We start from the raw sequence: 22701 nt of genomic DNA on the forward strand, positions 1-22701 counted from the left end.
AAGATGTCAATTTTGGGACACATCCTCAGTAGTGTGCCTTCGAATCAGTGGGTGTTTCGGCCTTTAATCACTAAACACCCTCATCAAAGGTGGCCAGCTAAAGGGTGATCAAGCCTTAGCTTGTGTCCCATGCCCAATTAAGATGTCCCACGGGACTATGCAAGGCAGGGGCGTCCTCTTCCCTGAGCCAGCCCTACAGCTGACCGCATACCTCATATGCCCTCCTCAAGTTGGAGGGATCTGAATTGGGTTCTCAGGTGGGGGTGGGGGGTCATGAAGTTATAGCCCAGCAAGGGTCCTTCCGTTTGATCCAGATCCACTGGCTGCCTCTTGCCGCAGAGCCTGTCCATGGATTCCAAGTTCTTTCAGCAACCTGATGGTGGAAGAAGCCACGCATCCTCTGCATCCCACTTCAACTGGCCAGACTTTTGCATTCCAGCCACGCTGAGTTGCGTCTGCTGCCTGACTTTATATCAATAGATTGTGACTTTATATCAATACATTGTGACTTTATATCAATACATTGTGACTTCATATCAAAAATTGTAACTTTATAGCAATACATCCTGACTTATTCCACATGTTGTTGTGTTACAGCCTGAAATCACACAAAACCCCAAAATGACAAAGTGAAATTATTGTTTTAAATGTATTGAAAATCAAATACAGAAATATCTCATTTACATAAGAATTCACACCCCTGAGTCAATACATCACCTTTGGCAGCGATAACAGCTATGAGTCTTTCTGGCTAAGTCTCTAAGAGATTTGCACACCAGATTTATACAATATTTGCACATTATTCTTTAATAAAAATCTTTGTCAAGTTCGTTGTTGATCATTGCTAGACAACCATTTTCATGTCTTGCTATAGATTTTCAAGCAGATTTAAGTCAAAACTGTAACTACGCCACTTAGGAACATTCACGTTGTCTTGATAAGCAACTCCAGTGTAGATTTGACCTTGTGTTTTAGGCTATTGTCCTGCTGAAAGGTGAATTGGTCTTCCATTGTCTTTTGAAAAGCTGAACATAGCTTTCCTCTAGGATTTTGGCTGTGCTTAGCTCTATAACATACATTTTTATCCTAAAAAACTAGTCCTTGCTGATGACAAGAATACCCATTACATAATGCAGTCCCCACCACGCTTGAAAATATGAAGAATGGTACAGAGTGATGTGTTGTGTTGGATTGGCCCCAAACATAACACTTTGTATTCAGGACATTTGCCTTACAGCAAACAGGATGCATGTTTAGGAATATTTATATTCTGTTCAGGCTTCCTTCTTTTCACTTTGTCATTTAGGTTTGTTTTGTGGAGTAGCTACAATGTTGATCCATCCTCAGTTTTCTCCTATCACAGCCGTTAAACTCTGTAACTGTTTTAATGTCACCATATATGAATAGATATATGAAGGACGCCTGTATCCTTCTGTATCCTGGGTGTATCCATATACCATCCAAAGTGTAATTAATAACTTCATCATGCTCAATGGGATATACAATGTTGTTGTTTTTTACCAATTTTTAAATTTTATTTTACTAGGCAAGTCAGTTAAGAACAAATTCTTTTTTTCAATGACAGCCTAGGAACAGTGGGTTAACTGCCTGTTCAGGGGCAGAACGACAGATTTGTACATTGTCAGCTCGGGGATTTGAACTTGCAACCTTCCGGTTACTAGTCCAACGCTCTAACCACTAGGCTACCCTGCCGCCAATAGGTGCCGTTCTTTGCTAAGCATATGAAAACCTCATTGGTTTTTGTGGTTGAATCTGTGTTCAACATGCACTGCTCGACTGAGGGACCTTCCAGATAATTGTATGTGTGGGGCACAGAGATGAGGTAGTCGTTCAAAAATCATGTTAAACACTAGTATTGCACATAGAGTGAGTTCATGCAACATATCGTAACTTGTTAAGCACATGTTTACTCCTTTAGGCTGGCCATAATAAAGGGGTTGAATACTTGCTGACTCAAGACATTTCAGCTTTTCCTTTTTTTTAAATGTATTACTTTAAAAAAAATGTTCTCCCCAATTTCGTGATATCCAATTATGATCTTATCTCATCGCTGCAACTCCCCAACGGGCTCAGGAGAGGCGAAAGTCAAGTCATGCGTCCTCTGAAACACAACCCGCCAAACCGCGCTTCTTTACACCAGCCATCTTAACCCGGAAGCCAGCTGCAACAACGTGTCAGAGGAAACACCGTTCAACTGACGACCAAAATCAGCCTGCAGAGGCCCGGCCCGCCACAAGGAGTCGCTAGAGCGCGATGAGCCAAGTAAAGCCCCCCTGGCCAAACCCTCCCCTAACCCGGACGACGCTGGGTCAATTGTGCGCCACCCTATGGGACTCCCTGTCATGGACAGTTGTGACACAGCCTGGGAACAAACCCAGGTCTGTAGTGACACCTCAAGCACAGCGATGCAGTGCCTTAGACCGCTGCGCCACTTGAGAGGCCCTCTGCTTTTCCTTTGTAATTAATAATTAATGTCTAAAATCAAAATTCCACTTTGACATTATAGGGTATTGTACGTAGAACAGTGACACAAAATCTCAATTGAATCCATTTTAAATTCAGGCTGTAACACAAGGAAATTTATAAAAAGTCAATACTTTCTGAAGTTACTGTATATTTCCAGACAGTAAAGACACAGGGCAGCGCCAGAGGTAAAGTGATACGTGTTCCATCTGTGAGATCAGGCTGAGAGACGAACACAAAGAGCTACAGTTGTCTGCCCCCCTGGGATTCACACAGACAAGACGATCAGCACTTAGCAAACCAAACGTATAATTACCAGAGAGACCGGAGATACTGGGGAGAGGGGGGGAGGGCTATAGGACAGAGAGAGAGGGGGAGGGAGAGATATCTACTTCACTTGCTTTGGCAATGTTAACATTTGTTTCCTATGCCAAGGAAGCCCTTGAATTCAATGGAATATAGAGAGATGTGTTGCTGTCCTCATTAACCCTTGTCGTCCTGCCCCATAAAATCAACTCTACTAGTGAGATCGACTGGACTGTGGTGATATGATATGATGAAGCTCATAGGGGGAAAGTACCGATGCTTTCATCTCCAATTTCCTCTCTTTTTGTCTCTCTGTCCTCCTTTTGTTTTGTTCTCTATCTCATCTTCTGTTTTAACACACAAACCATCCTCAAGCGAGGTTGAAATCAAACAGCTCTGTTATTTCACTCCCACAGAGAGCATTATCTAAATCCACAGTTTGAAGTCAAATGAAATTGTCAACAAGGTAACCCCACTCCCCCGTCTGACTAACTTCAGTGTTAATAAAGGCTTGTTCTGTTTGGATTACATTTCAGTGTCAGCTTTTCTACCTGTAAGCATCAGACATTTCATTCTGGTGTTATTTTCTTGGCGGTAAATGCTGCTGTATTTATAAGTACTATTGTTCTCTGAGTTTTCGGTCCGTATCCTAGCAACAGGTCTGCATTCCTGTTTGAGGCTGAGACTCTGTGTGGCGCTGGTCATCATTATACCAGCTAATAACCTTAATGGGGACCTGACTACAGCCACTAAGTGTCTAGAGGACAGGCACGACTACACACCACTAGACACTGCTCTCCACTAGACACTGCTCTACACTAGACACTGCTCTACACTCAACACTGCTCTACACTAGACACTGCTCTACACTAGACACTGCTCTACACTAGACACTGCTCTACACTAGACACTGCTTTCTACTAGACACTGCTCTACACTAGACACTGCTCTACACTAGACACTGCTCTACACTAGACACTGCTCTACACTAGACACTGCTCTACACTAGACACTGCTCTACACTAGACACTGCTTTCTACTAGACACTGCTCTACACTATACACTGCTCTACACTAGACACTGCTCTACACTAGACGCTGCTCTACACTAGACACTGCTCTACACTAGACACTGCACTACACTATTAACTGCTCTACACTAGACACTCCTCTACACTCCTTGACACTAGACACTCCTCTGCACTAGACACTCCTCTGCACTAGACACTGCTCTACACTAAACACTTCTCTACACTAGACACTCCTCTGCACTAGACACTCCTCGACACTAGACACTGCTCTACACTAGACACTCCTCGACACTAGACACTCCTCTGCACTAGACACTCCTCTGCACTAGACACTCCTCGACACTAGACACTCCTCTACACTAGACAGTCCTCTACACTCCTTGACACTAGACACTCCTCTGCACTAGACACTCCTCTACACTAGACAGTCCTCTACACTCCTTGACACTAGACACTCCTCTACACTAGACAGTCCTCTACACTCCTTGACACTAGACACTAGACACTGCTCTACACTAGACACTGCTCTACACTAGACACTGCTCTACACTAGACACTGCTCTACACTAGACACTGCTCTACACTAGACACTGCTCTACACTAGACACTGCTTTCTACTAGACACTGCTCTACACTATACACTGCTCTACACTAGACACTGCTCTACACTAGACGCTGCTCTACACTAGACACTGCTCTACACTAGACACTGCACTACACTATTAACTGCTCTACACTAGACACTCCTCGACACTAGACACTGCACTACACTATTAACTGCTCTACACTAGACACTCCTCTACACTCCTTGACACTAGACACTCCTCTGCACTAGACACTCCTCTGCACTAGACACTGCTCTACACTAGACACTCCTCTGCACTAGACACTGCTCTACACTAGACACTCCTCTACACTTGACAGTCCTCAACACTCCTTGACACTAGACAGTCCTCTGCACTAGACACTCCTCGACACTAGACACGTCTCGACACTAGACACTTCTGCTCAACCTGACCAGTGGTGTGTGGTGAGGAATTCTTGGCCAAGGGAAATAATAGAAAATTGAGTGTAGTTTAAAAAGCTTTTAAAAAGCTTTAAAACAGGAAAGAAATGACAGTTAAAGGATGGTAGGGTGAGACAGAGTGCAGAATGTACAAATCAAGGAGAAAGGAAGAGGAGAGTAGGATGGGAGGAAGATTTTCCCTGGACTTTAGGGTCTGAGAGAGCAAGGTGTGTGTGTTTATGGAAATCATTGCCTTTAGCATGCTGGATCATCCTGTCATGATGCTCCTTTCTGCTTTCACCTTACTGTGCAACATAGTATCTGTGTCTGAGAGAGAGAGAGAGAGAGAGAGAGAGAGAGCGAGAGAGAGAGAGAGAGAGAGAGAGAGAGAGAGAGAGTGCAAGAGAGAGAGTGCAAGAGAATGCAAGAGAGAGAGAGAGAGAGAGAGTGCAAGAGAGAGAGAGAGACTATATTATCTTGGAATATACAAGGTCTGAGGTCATCTGCCAAAGAAGTTGGAAATACAGACGTTGTCATCTTACAAGAAACATGGTATAAAGGAGACGGACCAACTGGTTACCCTCTAGGTTACAGAGAGCTGGTAGTCCAATCCACCAATCTACCAGCTGTGAAACAGGGAAGATACTCAGGGGGTATGCTAATTTGTTATAGAGCAGACATAACCCACAATATTAAATTAGTCAAAACAGGAACATTTTTCATCTGGCTAGAAATTCAAAAGGAAACGATCTCAACAGAGAAAAATGTCCTCATGTCTGCTACCTAAATCCCCCCAATAGAATCCCCATACTTTAACGATGGCAGCTTCTCCATCCTAGAGGGGGAGATCAACATTTTCCAGGCCCAGAGACATGTACTAGTCTGTGGAGACCTAAATGCCAGAACTGCACAAGAATCCGACACCCTCAGCACACAGGAGGACAAACACCTACCTGGAGGTGACCCCATTCCCTCCCCCATATGCCCCGCTAGACACAACTACGACAACATAACCAACAAAAACGGGTCACAACTCCTTCAGCTCTCTCGGATGCTGGGTATATACATAGTTAATGGTAGGCTTCGAGGGGACTCCTACAGTAGGTACACCTATAGCTCATCTCTTGGCAGTAGTACTGTAAAATACTTTATCGCTGACCTCAACCCAGAGTCTCTTAGAGCGTTCAAAGTCAGTCCACTGATCCACTGACACCCCTATCAGATCACAGAAAAATATTGGGGGGGGGGGGGGTCTTGGAGGTGGGGAATGGAATTATTATTATTTTTCAGGGGGGGGGGGGGGTCTCAGATGGTTCAGGGCCAGCTCTTGGGGAGCTGTGCGGGGTGATCTTGGAGGGCTGGTGGCCTGGCAGTTGGGAGCTTGGACCAGTGGCTGATGGATCGCTGGTTCGGGCCCTCGCATTTTGACATTGTGGGAGATCTGTCGATGTGCCCTTGAGCAGGGTGTTGACCCTGATTGCTTCTGTGTGTCGCTCTGATGGGAGTCTGTTAGATGACTAATATGATGTAGTTGTTGAGCAGCTTCACTGCAAGTATATTGTATTTTTTAAATATTCAATACATTAATTTTTAAATTTTTTAAAGATCACAGAAAAATCACGCTCTACTTGAACAGAGCTATGCTCAATCATGAGGCATCAAAGCCAAAATAACTGAATAATATTAAGTAATGCTATAGATGGAAGGAAAAAAGTAATGAAATCTACCAAGAATTCAATCCCTTCTAGACAATTTTCTGCACAAAAGGTTTCACTGTAAGGTGTAAACTTGGCAGTAGAAAGCCTAAAATGTCATGGCTGTTGAAGGATTTGACCAAGGTGCAGCGTGGTGAGTGTACATTTTACTTTTTTTGTGAATGACGCCGACAAAAAACAATAAACCAAACAAAACAAACCGTGAAGCTAAAGGCAGTAGTGCCCGCAAACAAAGACAACTTCCCACAAACACAGGTGGGGAAAAGGGTACCTAAGTATGGTCCAATCAGAGACAACGATAGACAGCTGTCCCTGATTGAGAACCATACCCGGCCAAAACATAGAAATAGAAAATCGTAAAAACATAGAATGCCCACCCCAACTCATGCCCTGACCAAACCAAAATAGAGACTTAAAAAGGATCTCTAAGGTCAGGGCGTGACACCTAAACAGTATATTTGACCTAACAGCTTCCCTATCAAATCTAACAATTTCAAGCAGACAACCTAAGAAAATGAACAACAATGACAAATGGTTTGATGAAGAATGCAAAAACCTAAGAAAGAAATTGAGAAACCTATCCATCCAAAAACCCAGAAAACCCGAGGCTACACTTTCAATATGGGGAATTACTAAAACAATACAGAAATACTCTAAGGAAAAAGAAGGAACAGCACATCAGAAATCAGCTCAATGTTATTGAAGAATCCTTAGCATTTTTTCTGGGAAAATTGGAAAACTATATAAACAAACAACAACGCAAAGAGATATCTATTCAAAACGGAAATGTATGGATAAACCACTTCTCCAATATTTTTGTCTCTATGACAAATAACAAACAGCAAAAACATATACATGATGAAATTTAAATCTTAGAATCAACTATTAAAGACTACCAGAACCCCCTGGATTGAGACAGGAATGCAGCTTAAGCCCCACCCTCTTCAACATATATATCAACGAATTGGCGTGGGCACTAGAAAAGGCTGCAGGACCCTGCCTTACCCTACTAGAATCCGATGTCAAAAGTCTACTGTTTGCTGATGATCTGGTGCTTCTGTCACCATCCAAGGATGGCTTACAACAGCACCTAGATCTTCTGCACAGATTCTGTCAGACCTGGGCCCTGACAGTAAATCTCAGTAAGATCAAAATAATGGTGTTCCAAAAAAGGTCCAGTCGCCAGGACCACAAATACAAATTCCATCTAGACACTGTTGCCCTAGAGCACACGAAAAACTACACATACCTTGGCCTAAACATCAGCGCCACAGGTAACTTCCACAAAGCTGTGAACGATCTGAGAGACAAGGCAAGAAGGGCATTCTATGCCATCAAAAGGAACATAAAATTCAACATACCAATTAGGATCTGGCTAAAAATACTTAAATCAGTCATAGAGCCCATTGCCCTTTATGGTTGTGAGGTCTGGGGTCCGCTCACCAACCAAGACTTCACAAAATGTGACAAACACCAAATTGAGACTCTGCATGCAGAATTCTGCAAAAATATCCTCCGTGTACAACGTAGAACACCAAATAATGCATGTAGAGCAGAATTAGGCCGATACCCACTAATTATCAAAATCCAGAAAAGAGCCGTTAAATTCTACAACCACCTAAAAGGAAGCGATTCCCAAACCTTCCATAACAAAGCCATCACCTACAGAGAGATGAACCTGGAGAAGAGTCTCCTAAGAAAGCTGGTCCTGGGGCTCTGTTCACAAACACAAACACACCCCACAGAGCCCCAGGAGAGCAGCACAATTAGACTCAACCAAATCATGAGAAAACAAAAAGATAATTACTTGACACATTGGAAAGAATTAACAAAAAAACAGAACAAATTAGAATGCTATTTGGCCCTAAACAGAGAGTACACAGTGGCAGAATACCTGACCACTGTGACTGACCCAAACTTAAGGAAAGCTTTGACTATGTACAGACTCAGTGAGAATAGCCTTGCTATTGAGAAAGGCCACCGTAGGCAGACATGGCTCTCAAGAGAAGACAGGCTATGTGCTCACTGCCCACAAAATGAGGTGGAAACTGAGCTGCACTTTCTAACCTCCTGCCCATTGTATGACCATATTAGAGACACATATTTCCCTCAGATTACACAGATCCACAAAGAATTCGAAAACAAATCCAATTTTGATAAACTCCCATATCTACTGGGTGAAATTCCAAAGTGTGCCATCACAGCAGCAAGATTTGTGACCTGATGCCACAAGAAAAGGGCAACCAGTGAAGAACACACACCATTGTAAATACAACCCATATTTATGCTTATTTATTTTCCCTTGTGTACTTTAACCATTTGTACATTGTTACAACACTGTATATATATATATATATATATATATATATATATATATATATAATATGACATTTGTAATGTCTTTATTGTTTTGAAACTTCAGTATGTGTAATGTTTACTGTTAATTTGTATTGTTAATTTCACTTTTGTATATTATCGACCTCACTTGCTTTGGCAATGTTAACACATGTATCCCATGCCAATAAAGCCCCTTGAATTGAATTGAATTGAGAGATGGGGAGAGAGAGACGGGGGGAGACAGAGAGAGACAGAGAGAGAGGGAGATAGAGAGAGCTGTGGTGCAGGAAGGGACACTGTTTCAAATCTTCCACAGTGCCCTCTGTTGCACGATTCTGGAGCATCCTCTCTGCAAGCAGATGATCCACTATGAGTCAGCAAAATACAGAAATGTCACTGAAATGTAACTCAGGTCAGCTCTAAGACCACAAACCACTGCTTTTGGGCACTCCAATATACTTTAATTTATTTTTGTATTCTGGAACATACAGTGAGCTCCAAAAGTATTGGGACAGTGACACATATTTTGTTGTTTTGTCTTTACTTTGAAAGTATTTTCATCCATATCTGTTATCTGTTGAACCGTTTAGACATTACAGCACTTTTAGTACATAGCCCCCTGTTTTAGGGGAGCAAAAGTATTGGGACAAATTAATTTATATGTATCCAGTCTCTATATCCAATCTCTATCCAGTCTGTATCTAGTCTATATCCGGTCTTTATCCAGTCTCTATATTCAGTCTCTATATCCAGTCTTTATCCAGTCTCTATCCAATCTCTATCCAGTCCCCTATCCAGTCCCCTATCCAGTCTTTATCCAGTCTGCATCCAGTCTGTATCTAGTCTGTATCTGGTCTTTATCCAGTCTCTATATCCAGTCTCTATATCCAGTCTTTATCCAGTCTCTATATCCAGTCCTCTATCCAATCTCTATCCAGTCCCCTATCCAGTCCCCTATCCAGTCCCCTATCCAGTCTTTATCCAGTCTGCATCCAGTCTGTATCTAGTCTGTATCTGGTCTTTATCCAGTCTCTATATCCAGTCTCTATATCCAGTCTTTATCCAGTCTCTATATCCAGTCCTCTATCCAATCTCTATCCAATCTCTATCCAGTCCCCTATCCAGTCTGTATCCAGTCTGCATCCAGTCTGCATCTAGTTTGTATCCAGTCTCTATATCCAGTCTCTTTATCCAGTCTCTATATCCAGTCTGTATCCAGTCTGTATCCAGTCTGTATCCAGTCTTTATCCAGTCTTTATCCAGTCTCTATAGCCAGTTTCTATATCTAATCTCTATCCTCTCTCTATCAATTATTTATCCAGTCTTTATCCAATCTTTATCCAGTCTGTCCAGTCTCTATCCAGTCTCTCTATCCAGTCTCGATCCAGTCTCATTATCTGGTCTTTATATCCAGTCTCTATATCCAGACTCTATCCAGTCCCCTATCCTGTCCCATATGAGGTCTGTATCTAGTCTTTATCCAGCCTCTATCCAGTATTATCATGTCTCAATATTCTCTCTATATCCAGTGTCTATCCAGTCTCCTATCCAGTCTTTATCCAGTCTGTATCCAGTCTATCCAATCTCTATCTCACTCAATGAGAAAGCTATTTCATTTAGCTAACCCCTATTCAATATGAGAAACCTATTTCATTAGGCTAACCCCTATTCAGTATGAGAAAGCTATTTCATTAGGCTAACCCCTATTCAATATGAGAAAGCTATTTCATTAGGCTAACCCCTATTCAATATGAGAAAGCTATTTCATTAGGCTAACCCCTATTCAATATGAGAAAGCTATTTCATTAGGCTAACCCCTATTCAATATGAGAAAGCTATTTCATTAGGCTAACCCCTATTCAATATGAGAAAGCTATTTCATTAGGCTAACCCCTATTCAGTATGAGAAAGCTATTTCATTAGGCTAACCCCTATTCAATATGAGAAAGCTATTTCATTAGGCTAACCCCTATTCAATATGAGAAAGCTATTTCATTAGGCTAACCCCTATTCAGTATGAGAAAGCTATTTCATTAGGCTAACCCCTATTCAATATGAGAAAGCTATTTCATTAGGCTAACCCCTTTTCAGTATGAGAAAGCTATTTCATTAGGCTAACCCCTATTCAGTATGAGAAAGCTATTTCATTAGGCTAACCCCTATTCAGTATGAGAAAGCTATTTGTCCCCTTCACACCAACACATCAGCAACAACACACTGTTTATACACACACACATGCACATACACACACATATGCACATACACACACACATGCACATACACACACATATGCACATACACACACACATGCATAGATGAAAACACTAGGCCAGCAGCAAGCCACATGTCCTCCCCCAACCCCAACCCCATCTCTGGCAGTGCATGATGTATGGAGCTCACTCTGCAGGCTTACTGTACTCCTTCCACTCATCCTACCGTCCACCATGAACACTGAGGCTGGAGTAGGAGTCCCCTTAATTAACATGGGAAAAATAATCTCTTGTGGACAAAGACTATGTAAACATAAATGGTACCGTAGATCTGTCATGATAGAACAGGATGTGTGAGATAAAGAGCAGCATTAGTTCTGGTGCTTTGGACAAGTCATCATTTCAGAGGTGTTAGCATCGTTAGAATTTCAGAAGGGGAGGGGACATTCAGCCCGTAACATACAAAGAGAGAGGGTGGAGCTCTACGCTCCAGTTCCGATCCACGTTCCAACACTTCTCTTAAGTACGAACCCAGAACTTAATCAAGCATCTGACTTCTAATAACTGTGATTTTTGGAAAAGAAAGAATAGAGGACAACAGAGGACAAGGAGCTACTATTGTTTAATGTAAAGTATACTGTGTGCAGTATCATTGCCACTGTAAATAGTGTTTCTATGCTTTTCTTATTGTTAATTTGACATTTTGGGGACAATGGATGAAAAGTACCTCGTACAAAGATAATTGTTATATATTATATATATGTTTATATTATAATATATATATTATATTATATTATAGGGTTTTTGTGTCCAGTGGTTGTGGTAATAAGACTGTTGTCTAATGGAATAAGTCCAGTGTGTTTTCTGTTGATGCTCTGTACTGTACCTGATGTAGGTAAGCTATCTCTCTGTGTGTGTGTGTGTGTGTGTGTGTGTGTGTGTGTGTGTGTGTGTGTGTGTGTGTGTTTGAGAGGTAAGCCATCACAGCCCATAATTTACTTCCTCTCCAGTCACCTGCATCTCCCCAGTCTGGGCGATGACCACACCCCATAATACACTAATAATCAAATTTCTTGTTGTCCAACTAGGGAGAAATGACCGGTGTGTGGTCACAGACACACTGCCTTGAGCAGGATGGCAACAGTGTAGATCTCCCATTATTTATGATGCAGACGCCACTGAAAAAGTGTGTATGCGTTATTGATACACCTCTACATCCATTCATACAATTGGATCAGACGTGGTATGGGGATGTGTGTAATTCTAATCTTGGAAAAGAGCTCATACTAAGATGTATTACTACTGTAGATATTCTCCAGTTCATTCACTCTTTGGCCACAGTCCCTCCCACCAGTAGTTCAGCAGAATAATATCCCAGCCATTAGAATGGTTAGCTTAGCTTAGCTTCAGCCCTTGGCTACGGAAATGTCAGTGACACTTGATGAATTAACCTTCATGCTAAAGCTGACGTGTGTGTGTAAATAGCCTCTAGTCGTTAAGCAGTCTGTCTCTGGCCATTCACCAGACTGACTAAAAGCTTATTAGATCCTCTTCTCCTAAAACAATCAGCTGCTACAGACTCAGCCAGCCACACAGATTGAATAACCAGAGACCTGCTCAGAATGCTAAACAGAGAGAGAAAGAGAGAAAAATAAGGAAGGAGAGAGGAAGAGAGAACGGGCCATGAGAGAGAATGAGCAATGAGAGAGAGAGAGAGAGAGAGAGAGAGAGAGAGAGAGAGAGAGAGAGAGAGAGAGAGAGAGAGCGAGCTTCTGAACCACACACCACTATATGAACACTAAGGGCTTTATAAATATCTCTATAGCTGAAGCATTCTAGATTCCATGATAGATATTTAAAGGGAATATTTGATTGAGCCAACACACATGCAGCTTTACCATGAATGCAGTCTCCGTTAACGCGGGAACTTTGCCTTTAAATTTCAGTTGTGCTTTAGCACAGAATTTCTGCGATACAGATAGAAAAGTGACCTTAATGAAAGAAGTAACGAATATAATCCATACCAGAGCAGGGGCCATCCCTACATAAAAGAGTTGAACAAATCACAGCTCAATGTACCACTCCACTAATCACAAAAGTGTTGAAACAGTCACTGCCTTTGTCCCTGTGAGGACCTGGGAAATGTCCCCATATTCTACTATCTTTGCGGGGACTTCTGGTACCCACGAGGATAGTAATACACACAGCCACGCACGCACACACACACACACACACACACACATACACACACACACACAGCAACACACACACACACACACACGCACACACACACACACACACACACACACACACACACACACACACACACACACACACACACACACACACACACACACACACACACACACACACACACACACACACACACACACACACACACACACACACACACCACACACCACACACACAGGGAAATACACCACACACACACACACACACACACACACACACACACACACACACACACACACACACACACACACACACACTCTAATGCACACTACACAGTTGGGAAATAAAGTAGTTTAATGGTGTCACTGATCATGCTGTTGTTAGAACATGGAGAAATACACAGGGCTCCTCTATATTGATTCATATTCCTACTGTAACCTATTATACCACCTCCCTCTACCCTTTTCACTTACACATAACACAATACATCCTGTTTAACATGCCTTAATTCAGCATATATTGTAATCAGGTAACACAACATAGAGCCAAATCCATTTTCTGGCCATATTCTCAGTGTCAGATATAGGGTCAGAAAGAGTCAAACCTATTCTCTGAAACATGATTGAACATGTAATTTACTCAAAGCTTCAGTCTGAGCTTCGTGTCTGTTTGTCACGTTGTGTTCTGTTGAATCAGGCAAACTAAAAATAATCTCAGCTCAACAGGCCCTCAACTACCTGTGCTGTTGTCATAGCAACTCTGTCTCAGAGCAGGGTCTAATTGTTTGCTTCACATTTTGTCTTTATGTACATTACTTTGCATTATCTGCTATTATTCCCATGTGAGTAAAGTGGTGGGTGAGGGCTCATCCTTCAGAGTACACTGGAGGCCAATCAATGTCTAGACCCACATCCAGACTGAGGCTGATAGTGTTCAGGCCCAGCCATAGATCCAGGGGAGTAGGATTATCTGTCTGTCTGGCAGCACGCCACGAGAGTGCCACCGCTGGGTCAGACAACCACTCTCCTCAGCCTGTGGTCATCCCAGCTGGGGAGATGCTCTCATTGCGATAACAAACACATATCCTCAGTGTGTCTGCATCGACTCAGTACTGGTAGTCCCTGTATATATCCCATGTTATTATAGCCATCTTACTACCTGGTCCTCTCTGTATATAGCCATCTTACTACCTGGTCCTCTCTGTATATAGCCATCTTACTACCTGGTCCTCTCTGTATATAGCCATCTTACTACCTGGTCCTCTCTGTATATAGCCATCTTACTACCTGGTCCTCTCTGTATATAGCCATATTACTAACTGGTCCTCACTGTATATAGCCATGTTACTACCTGGTCCTCACTGTATATAGCCATGTTACTACCTGGTCCTCACTGTATATAGCCATCTTACTAACTGGTACTCACTGTATATAGCCTTTTTACTACCTGGTACTCCCTGTATATAGCCATCTTACTAACTGGTACTCACTGTATATAGCCTTTTTACTACCTGGTACTCCCTGTATATAGCCATCTTACTACCTGGTCCTCCCTGTATATAGCCATCTTACTACCTGGTCCTCTCTGTATATAGCCATATTACTACCTGGTCCTCACTGTATATAGCCATCTTACTACCTGGTCCTCACTGTATATAGCCATATTACTACCTGGTCCTCACTGTATATAGCCATCTTACTACCTGGTACTCCCTGTATATAGCCATATTACTAACTGGTACTCCCTGTATATAGCCATCTTACTACCTGGTCCTCACTGTATATAGCCATATTACTACCTGGTCCTCACTGTATATAGCCATATTACTACCTGGTCCTCACTGTATATAGCCATCTTACTACCTGGTCCTCACTGTATATAGCCATATTACTAACTGGTACTCCCTGTATATAGCCATATTACTAACTGGTACTCTCTGTATATAGCCATCTTACTACCTGGTACTCCCTGTATATAGCCATATTACTAACTGGTACTCCCTGTATATAGCCTTTTTATTACCTCGTGCTTTCTGTATATAGCCATGTTACTACCTGGTACTCTCTGTATATAGCCATGTTACTACCTGGTACTCTCTGTATATAGCCATGTTATTAACTGGTACTATCTGTATACAGACATGTTACTACCTGGTACTCTCTGTATATAGCCATGTTACTACCTGGTACTTTCTGTATATAGCCATGTTACTACCCGGTACTCCCTGTATATAGCTATGTTATTAACTGGTACTCCCTGTATACAACGATGTTACTACATGGCAATCTCTGTATACAGCCATGTTACTACCTGGTACTCTCTGTATATAGCCATGTTATTAACTGGTACTCTCTGTATATAGCCATGTTATTAACTGGTACTCTCGGTATATAGCCATGTTACTACCTGGTACTCTCTGTATATAGCCATGATATTAACTGGTACGCTGTGTATAGCCATGTTATTAACTGGTACTCTCTGTATATAGCCATGTTACTACCTGCTACTCTCTGTATATAGCCATGTTATTAACTGGTACGCTGTGTATAGCCATGTTATTAACTGGTACTCTCTGTATATAGCCATGTTACTACCTGCTACTCTCTGTATATAGCCATGTTATTAACTGGTACTCTCTGTATATAGCCATGTTATTAACTGGTACTCTCTGTATATAGCCATGTTACTAACTGGTACTCTCTGTATACAGCCATGTTATTAACTGGTACTCTCTGTATATAGCCATGTTATTAACTGGTACTCCCTGTATATAGCCATGTTACTACCTGGTACTCTCTGTATATAGCCCTGTTACTACCTGGTACTCTCTGTATATAGCCATGCTATTAACTGGTACTCTCTGTATATAGCCATGTTACTACCTGGTACTCTCTGTATATAGCCATGTTATTAACTGGTACTCTCTGTATATAGTCATGTTATTAACTGATACTCTCTGTATATAGCCATGTTACTACCTGGTACTCTCTGTATATAGCCATGTTATTAACTGGTACTCTCTGTATATAACCATGTTACTACCTGGTACTCTCTGTATATAGCCAAGCTATTAACTGGTATTCCTGTATATAGCCATGTTACTACCTGGTACTCTCTGTATATAGCCATGCTATTAACTGGTACTCTCTGTATATAGCCATGTTACTACCTGGTACTCTCTGTATATAGCCATGTTATTAACTGGTACTCTCTGTATATTGTCATGTTATTAACTGATACTCTCTGTATATAGCCATGTTACTACCTGGTACTCTCTGTATATAGCCATGTTATTAACTGGTACTCTCTTTGTATAACCATGTTACTACCTGGTACTCTCTGTATATAGCCAAGCTATTAACTGGTATTCCTGTATATAGCCATGTTACTACCTGGTACTCTCTGTATTTAGCCATGTTATTAACTGGTACTCTCTGTATATAGCCATGTTATTAACTGGTACTCTCTGTATATAGTCATGTTATTAACTGGTACTGTCTGTATATAGCCATGTTATTAACTGGAACTCTCTGTATATAGGCATGTTATTAACTGGTACTGTCTGTATATAGCCATGTTATTAACTGGTACTCTCTGTATATAGCCATGTTACTACATGGTACGCTCTGTATATGGCCATGTTACTACCTGGTACTCTCTGTATATAGCCATGTTACTACCTGGTACCCTCTGTATATAGCCATGTTACTACTGTATATAGCCATGTTATTAACTGGTACTCCCTGTATACAACCATGTTACTACATGGCAATGTCTGTATATAGCCATGTTCCTACCTGGAATTCTGTATATATAGCCATGTTACTACCTGGTACTCTCTGTATATAGCCATGTAATTAACTTGTACTCCCTGTATACAACCATGTTACTACCTGGTACTCTCTGTATATAGCCATGTTATTAACTGGTACTCTCTGTATCCAGCCATGTTACTACCTGGTACTCTCTGTATATAGCCATGTTACTACCTGGTACTCTCTGTATACAGCCATGTTACTACCTGGTACTCTCTGTATATAGCCATGCTATTAAATGGTATTCCTGTATATAGCGATGTTACTACCTGGTACTCTCTGTATATAGCCATATTATTAACTGGTACTCTCTGTATATAGCCATGTTACTACCTGGTACTCTCTGTATATAGCCATGTTATTAACTGGTACTCTCTGTATATAGCCATGTTACTACCTGGTACTCTCTGTATATAGCCATGTTACTACCTGGTACTCTCTGTATACATCCATGTTATTAACTGGTACTCTCTGTATATAGCCATGTTATTAACTGGTTCTCCCTGTATATAGCCATGTTACTACCTGGTACTCTCTGTATATAGCCATGTTACTACCTGGTACTCTCTGTATATAGCCATGCTATTAACTGGTATTCATGTATATAGCCATGTTACTACCTGGTACTCTCTGTATATAGCCATGCTATTAACTGGTATTCCTGTATATAGCCATGTTACTACCTGGTACTCTCTGTATATAGTCATGCTATTAACTGGTACTCTCTGTATATAGCCATGTTACTACCTGGTACTCTCTGTATATAGCCATGTTATTAACTGGTACTCTCTGTATATAGTCATGTTATTAACTGGTCTCTCTGTATATAGCCATGTTATTAACTGGTTCTCTCTGTATATAGCCATGTTACTACCTGGTACTCTCTATATACAGCCATGTTACTACCTGGTACTCTCTGTATATAGCCATGTTATTAAATGGTACTCTCTCTATATAGCCATGTTAATACCTGGTACTCTCTGTATATAGCCATGTTACTACCTGGTACTCTTTGTATACAGCCATGTTACTACCTGGTACTCTCTGTATATAGCCATGTTACTACCTGGTACTCTTTGTATATAGCCATGTTACTACTGTATATAGCCATGCTATTAACTGGTACTCCCTGTATACAACCATGTTACTACATTGCAATCTCTGTATATAGCCATGTTAATACCTGAAATGCTGTATATATAGCCATGTTACTACCTGGTACTCTCTGTATGTAGCCATGTAATTAACTTGCACTCCCTGTATACAACCATGTTACTACCTGGTACTCTCTGTATATAGCCATGTTATTAACTGGTACTCTCTGTATACAACCATGTTACTACCTGGTACTCTCTGTATATAGCCATGTTACTAACTGGTACTCTCTGTATATAGCCATGCTATTAACTGGTACTCCCTGTATATAGCCATGTTAATACCTGGTACTCTCTGTATATAGCCATGTTACTACCTGGTACTCTCTGTATATAGCCATGTTACTACCTGGTACTCTCTGTATATAGCCATGTTACTAACTGGTACTCTCTGTATATAGCCATGCTATTAACTGGTACTCCCTGTACATAGCCATGTTACTACCTGGTACTCTCTGTATATAGCCATGTTACTACCTGGTACTCTCTGTATATAGCCATGCTATTAACTGGTATTCCTGTATATAGCCATGTTACTACCTGGTACTCTCTGTATATAGCCATGCTATTAACTGGTACTCTCTGTATATAGCCATGTTACTACCTGGTACTCTCTGTATATAGCCATGTTATTAACTGGTACTCTCTGTATATAGTCATGTTATTAACTGGTACTCTCTGTATATAGCAATGTTACTACCTGGTACTCTCTGTATATAGCCATGTTATTAACTGGTACTCTCTGTATATAGCCATGTTACTACCTGGTACTCTCTGTATATAGCCATGCTATTAACTGGTATTCTTGTATATAGCCATGTTACTAACTGGTACTCTCTGTATATAGTTACGCTATTAACTGGTACTCTCTGTATATAGCCATGTTACTACCTGGTACTCTCTGTATTTAGCCATGTTATTAACTGGTACTCTCTGTATATAGCCATGTTATTAACTGGTACTCTCTCTATATAGCCATGTTACTACCCGGTTCTCTCTGTATATATCCATGTTACCACCTGGTACTCTCTGTATACAGCCATGTTACTACCTGCTACTCTCTGTATATAGCCATGTTACTACCTGGTACCCTCTGTATATAGCCATGTTACTACTGTATATAGCCATGTTATTAACTGGTACTCCCTGTATACAACCATGTTACTACATGGCAATCTCTGTATATAGCCATGTTCCTACCTGGAATTCTGTATATATAGCCATGTTACTACCTGGTACTCTCTGTATATAGCCATGTAATTAACTTGTACTCCCTGTATACAACCATGTTACTACCTGGTACTCTCTGTATATAGCCATGTTATTAACTGGTACTCTCTGTATCCAGCCATGTTACTACCTGGTACTCTCTGTATATAGCCATGTTAATACCTGGTACTCTCTGTATACAACCATGTTACTACCTGGTACTCTCTGTATATAGCCATGTTACTACCTGGTACTCTCTATATACAGCCATGTTACTACTGTATATAGCCATGCTATTAACTGGTACTCCCTGTATACAACCATGTTACTACATTGCAATCTCTGTATATAGCCATGTTAATACCTGAAATGCTGTATATATAGCCATGTTACTACCTGGTACTCTCTGTATGTAGCCATGTAATTAACTTGCACTCCCTGTATACAACCATGTTACTACCTGGTACTCTCTGTATATAGCAATGTTATTAACTGGTACTCTCTGTATACAACCATGTTACTACCTGGTACTCTCTGTATATAGCCATGTTACTAACTGGTTCTCTCTGTATATAGCCATGCTATTAACTGGTACTCACTGTATATAGCCAATTTTACTACCTGGTACTCTCTGTATATAGCCATGTTACTACCTGGTACTCTCTGTATATAGCCATGTTACTACCTGGTACTCTCTGTATATAGCCATGTTATTAACTGGAACTCTCTGTATATAGCCATGTTACTACCTGGTACTCTCTGTATATAGCCATGCTATTAACTGGTATTCTTGTATATAGCCATGTTACTACCTGGTACTCTCTGTATATAGCCATGTTATTAACTGGTACTCTCTGTATATAGCCATGTTACTACCTGCTACTCTCTGTATATAGCCATGTTATTAACTGGTACTCTCTGTATATAGCCATGTTATTAACTGGTACTCTCTGTATATAGCCATGTTACTAACTGGTACTCTCTGTATACAGCCATGTTATTAACTGGTACTCTCTGTATATAGCCATGTTATTAACTGGTACTCCCTGTATATAGCCATGTTACTACCTGGTACTCTCTGTATATAGCCATGTTACTACCTGGTACTCTCTGTATATAGCCATGCTATTAACTGGTATTCCTGTATATAGCCCTGTTACTACCTGGTACTCTCTGTATATAGCCATGCTATTAACTGGTACTCTCTGTATATAGCCATGTTACTACCTGGTACTCTCTGTATATAGCCATGTTATTAACTGGTACTCTCTGTATATAGTCATGTTATTAACTGATACTCTCTGTATATAGCCATGTTACTACCTGGTACTCTCTGTATATAGCCATGTTATTAACTGGTACTCTCTGTATATAACCATGTTACTACCTGGTACTCTCTGTATATAGCCAAGCTATTAACTGGTATTCCTGTATATAGCCATGTTACTACCTGGTACTCTCTGTATATAGCCATGCTATTAACTGGTACTCTCTGTATATAGCCATGTTACTACCTGGTACTCTCTGTATATAGCCATGTTATTAACTGGTACTCTCTGTATATTGTCATGTTATTAACTGATACTCTCTGTATATAGCCATGTTACTACCTGGTACTCTCTGTATATAGCCATGTTATTAACTGGTACTCTCTTTGTATAACCATGTTACTACCTGGTACTCTCTGTATATAGCCAAGCTATTAACTGGTATTCCTGTATATAGCCATGTTACTACCTGGTACTCTCTGTATATAGCCAAGCTATTAACTGGTATTCCTGTATATAGCCATGTTACTACCTGGTACTCTCTGTATATAGCCATGCTATTAACTGGTACTCTCTGTATATAGCCATGTTACTACCTGGTACTCTCTGTATATAGCCATGTTATTAACTGGTACTCTCTGTATATTGTCATGTTATTAACTGATACTCTCTGTATATAGCCATGTTACTACCTGGTACTCTCTGTATATAGCCATGTTATTAACTGGTACTCTCTTTGTATAACCATGTTACTACCTGGTACTCTCTGTATATAGCCAAGCTATTAACTGGTATTCCTGTATATAGCCATGTTACTACCTGGTACTCTCTGTATTTAGCCATGTTATTAACTGGTACTCTCTGTATATAGCCATGTTATTAACTGGTACTCTCTGTATATAGTCATGTTATTAACTGGTACTGTCTGTATATAGCCATGTTATTAACTGGAACTCTCTGTATATAGGCATGTTATTAACTGGTACTGTCTGTATATAGCCATGTTATTAACTGGTACTCTCTGTATATAGCCATGTTACTACATGGTACGCTCTGTATATGGCCATGTTACTACCTGGTACTCTCTGTATATAGCCATGTTACTACCTGGTACCCTCTGTATATAGCCATGTTACTACTGTATATAGCCATGTTATTAACTGGTACTCCCTGTATACAACCATGTTACTACATGGCAATGTCTGTATATAGCCATGTTCCTACCTGGAATTCTGTATATATAGCCATGTTACTACCTGGTACTCTCTGTATATAGCCATGTAATAAACTTGTACTCCCTGTATACAACCATGTTACTACCTGGTACTCTCTGTATATAGCCATGTTATTAACTGGTACTCTCTGTATCCAGCCATGTTACTACCTGGTACTCTCTGTATATAGCCATGTTACTACCTGGTACTCTCTGTATACAGCCATGTTACTACCTGGTACTCTCTGTATATAGCCATGCTATTAAATGGTATTCCTGTATATAGCGATGTTACTACCTGGTACTCTCTGTATATAGCCATATTATTAACTGGTACTCTCTGTATATAGCCATGTTACTACCTGGTACTCTCTGTATATAGCCATGTTATTAACTGGTACTCTCTGTATATAGCCATGTTACTACCTGGTACTCTCTGTATATAGCCATGTTACTACCTGGTACTCTCTGTATACATCCATGTTATTAACTGGTACTCTCTGTATATAGCCATGTTATTAACTGGTTCTCCCTGTATATAGCCATGTTACTACCTGGTACTCTCTGTATATAGCCATGTTACTACCTGGTACTCTCTGTATATAGCCATGCTATTAACTGGTATTCATGTATATAGCCATGTTACTACCTGGTACTCTCTGTATATAGCCATGCTATTAACTGGTATTCCTGTATATAGCCATGTTACTACCTGGTACTCTCTGTATATAGTCATGCTATTAACTGGTACTCTCTGTATA

Source organism: Oncorhynchus kisutch, linkage group LG15, assembly GCF_002021735.2.
Source record: "Oncorhynchus kisutch isolate 150728-3 linkage group LG15, Okis_V2, whole genome shotgun sequence".
NCBI lineage: Eukaryota > Metazoa > Chordata > Actinopteri > Salmoniformes > Salmonidae > Oncorhynchus > Oncorhynchus kisutch.